Raw genomic sequence first — 3,988 nt, 5'->3', positions numbered from 1 at the left:
TTGCTTTGGCTATTTGGGATCTTTTGGGGTTTCATACAAATTTTAGAATTGTTTTTCTAGCTCTGTGACAAATGCTGGTGGTATTTTGATAAGGATTGCATTAAATATGTAGATTGCTTTGGGTAGTTAGAGACATTTTAATAATATTTTTCTTCCAATCCATGAGCGTGGAATATCTTTCCATTTCTTTGTGTCATCTTCACTTCTTCACATCTATTGAAATGATCATATGGCTCTTATTTTTTCTCTTATTGATGTGATATATCACGTTGATTGATTTGCAAATACTGAACCACCCTGGCAACCCAGGAATAAATCCCACTTGATCATGGTGAATGATTCTTTTAATATTCTGTTGAATTCAGTTTGCTAGTATTTTATTCGGAATTTTTGCATCTGTGTTCAATTGTCCTGTATTTTTTTTTTTTTTTTAGTGGTGTCTTTTTTTTTTTTTTTTTAAGTAGACTCCACACCCATGGTGGAGCTCAACACAGGACTTGAATTCACAACCCTGAGACCAAGACCTGAAGTGAGATAAAAAAATCAGACACTTAACAAACTGAGCTACCCAGGCACTCCTTTAGTGGTGTCTTTATTTGGTTTTGGTATCAAAGTAATCCTGTTCTTATAGAATGAACTTGAAAGTTTTCCTTCCTTTTCTATATTTTGGAATAGTTTAAGAAGAATAGGTGTTAACTCTTTTTTAAATGTTAGTTCTTGGGGCACCTAGGTGGCTCACTGGTTAAGCATCTGACTCTTGGCTTTTGCTCAGGTCATGATCTCATGGGAATGGGATGGAGCCCTGTGTCCAGCTCCATTCTCAGCAGGGAGTCTGCTTAAAAGATTCTCTCCTTCTGCTCCTCTTCCCACTCACACATGCCCCCCCAAATAAATAGAATGAACAAGGGGTAGTAGAAAGGGAGGTGGGCGGGGGTAGGGGTGACGAGGTGATGGGCACTGAGGGGGGCACTTGACGGGATGAGCACTGGGTGATATGCTATATGTTTGCAAATTGAACTCCAATAAAAAAATTTAAAAAGAGATATATCTTTAAAAATATGAATTCTTTTTTTAAAAAAAATTTATTTATTTATTTATTTATTTATTTATTTATTTATTTATTCATGAGAGACACAGAGCATAAGAGAGAGAGGCAGAGACACAGGCAGAGGGAGAAGCAGGCTCCCCATAGGGAGCCTGATATGGGACTCGATCCTGGGTCTCCAGGATCACAACTCAGGCTGAAGGCAGCACTAAACCGCTGAGCCACCCAGGGTGCCCATGAATTCTTTTTTTAAAAAGTGTTTTTAATTGAGATATAATAGACACATAACATTATATTAGTTTTAGGTATACAACATAATGATTTGGTATATGTATTCATTGCAAAATAATTGCCACAGTAGGTTTTATTAACATTCATCACCCCACATAGTCATAGTTTTTTTCATTGTGATGAGAACTTTTAAGATCTACTCTCTTAACAGTATTCACATACAAAATACAGTTTTGTTAACTATGGTTACAATGCTGTACATTACATCATAGAACTTTGTCTTATAACTGGAAGTTTGTACCTTTTGACCATCTTCACCCATTTTCCCCACTCCCCAATCCCCTTGTATTAATGGTTTTGTCATTATGAAGTTTCTACTATTGTCTTTATTAATACTCTTTGTCTTGAAGTTTACTTTGTCTGATGCTAATGTATCTACATTAGCTTTCTTATGCCTAATATTTTCATGGTATATTTTTCCAGCCTTTTACTTTCAGTCTACTCGTATCAAAGCATATGTTTGTTCTTTTAAACTTCAATCTGACAGTCTCTGCCATTTGATTGAAACGTTTAGTCTATATATATATTTACATTTAATATAATTATTGATATGGTTATATTTAGACTTGAAGTTTATTATTTGTTTTTTATTTGTCTCATCTTTTTTGTTCCTCTGTTCTTCTTTCCAAGCTAATGAAATATAGTTTTTATTATTTTAAATCTTCTATTGACATTTTAGCTATGTTTATCCATTTTATTTATTTATTTTTAAAAGGTTTTATTTATTTATCCATGAGAGACACAGAGAGAGAGAGGCAAAGACATAGGCAGAGGGAGAAGCAGACTCCCTGTGAGGAGCCTGATGCGGGACTCGATCCCAAGAATACATGACCTGAGCCAAAGGCAGACACTCAACTGCTGAGCCACCCAGGCGTCCCAAAAAACAAAACAAAACAAAACAAAACACAATTTTTGCTCTAGGGTTTATAAAATGCATCTTAATACAGTCTGCTTACATTAAATATTTAATTATCTCAGGTAAAATATAAGAAAATTACAATAGTATATTTTCTTTTGTTAAAAATCATTTACTTATTTATATGTATTTTTAAAAATAGGTTCCACGCCCAATGTGGGGCTTAAACTCATGACCCTGAGACCAATAGTCACGTGCTCTACTGACAAGCCAGCCAGGTGCCCCTACCAGCCAGGTACCCCTCATGTGGTTTTTTAATGGCAGAATGGTGGATTCAGTGCAGGTCTCTCTGTCTCCTGAATGTAGTCTCTATTTTTGTTATTTTTTATTTCTTTAATTTTTTAATCTTTTTTATTAGAGTTCAATTTGCCAACATATAGCATAACACCCATTGCTCATCCCGCCAAGTGCCCCCTTCAGTGCCAGTCACTCAGTCACCCCAACCTCCCGCCCACCTCCCTTTCCACTCCCCCTTGTTCTTTTCCCTAACAAAAGGAAGTGAGAGTTAGGTATCTCTCATGTTTTGTCACCCTCACTGATATTTTCACTCATGTTCTCTCCTTTCCCCTTTATTCCCTTTCACTATTTTTTATATTCCCCAAATGAATGAGACCATATACAGAATAGAGAATCCAGAAGTGGACCCTCAACTTTATGGTCAACTAATATTCTACAAAGCAGGAAAGACTATCCACTGGAAAAAAGACAGTTTCTTCAATAAATGGTGCTGGGAAAACTGGACATCCACATGCAGAAGAATGAAATAGACCATTCTCTTACACCATACACAAAGATAAACTCAAAATGGATGAAAGATCTAAATGTGAGACAAGAATCCATCAAAATCCTAGAGGAGAACACAGGCAACACCCTTTATGAACTTGGCCACAACAACTTCTTGCATGAAACATCCATGAAGGCAAGGGAAACAAAACAAAAATGAATTATTGGGACTTCATCAAGAGAAAAAGCTTCTGCACAGCAAAAGAAACAGTCAACAAAACTCAAAGACAACCTACAGAATGGAAGAAGATATTTGCAAATGACGTATCAGATAAAGGGCTCTCAAAAAAAAAAAAAAGATAAAGGGCTCGTATCCAAGATGAATAAATAAGTTATTAAACTCAGCACCAAAGAAACAAACAATCCAATCATGAAATGGGCAAAAGACATGAACAGAAATTTCACCAAAGAAGACATAGACATGGCCAACAAGCACATGAGAAAATGCTCCGCATCATTTGCCATCAGGGAAATACAAATCAAAACCACAATGAGATACCACCTCACCCCAGTGAGAATGGTGAAAATCAACAAGACAGGAAACAACAAATATTGGAGAGGATGTGGAGAAAGGGGAATGCTCTTGCACTGTTGGTGGGAATGTGAACTGGAAGAGCCACTCTGGAAAACTGTGTGGAGGTTCTTCAAAAGAGTTAAAAATAGATCTGCCCAATGACCCAGCAATTGCACTGCTGGGGATTTACCCCAAAGATACAGATGCAGTGAACCGCCAGAATACCTGCACCCCGATGTTTCTAGCAGCAATGTCCACAATAGCCAAACTGTGGAAGGAGCCTTGGTGTCCATCAAAAGATGAATGGATAAAGAAGATGTGGTCTATGTATACAATGGAATATTATTCAGCCATTAGAAATGACAATAGTATATTTTCATTTCTTCCTTTCTTAGTGTTATTATTGATACACACACATACATATTACATCTATATACAG

The sequence above is a fragment of the Canis lupus genome, chromosome X, assembly GCF_048164855.1.
Source record: "Canis lupus baileyi chromosome X, mCanLup2.hap1, whole genome shotgun sequence".
Lineage (NCBI taxonomy): Eukaryota > Metazoa > Chordata > Mammalia > Carnivora > Canidae > Canis > Canis lupus.
Note: the sequence above shows the minus strand (reverse complement) of the source record.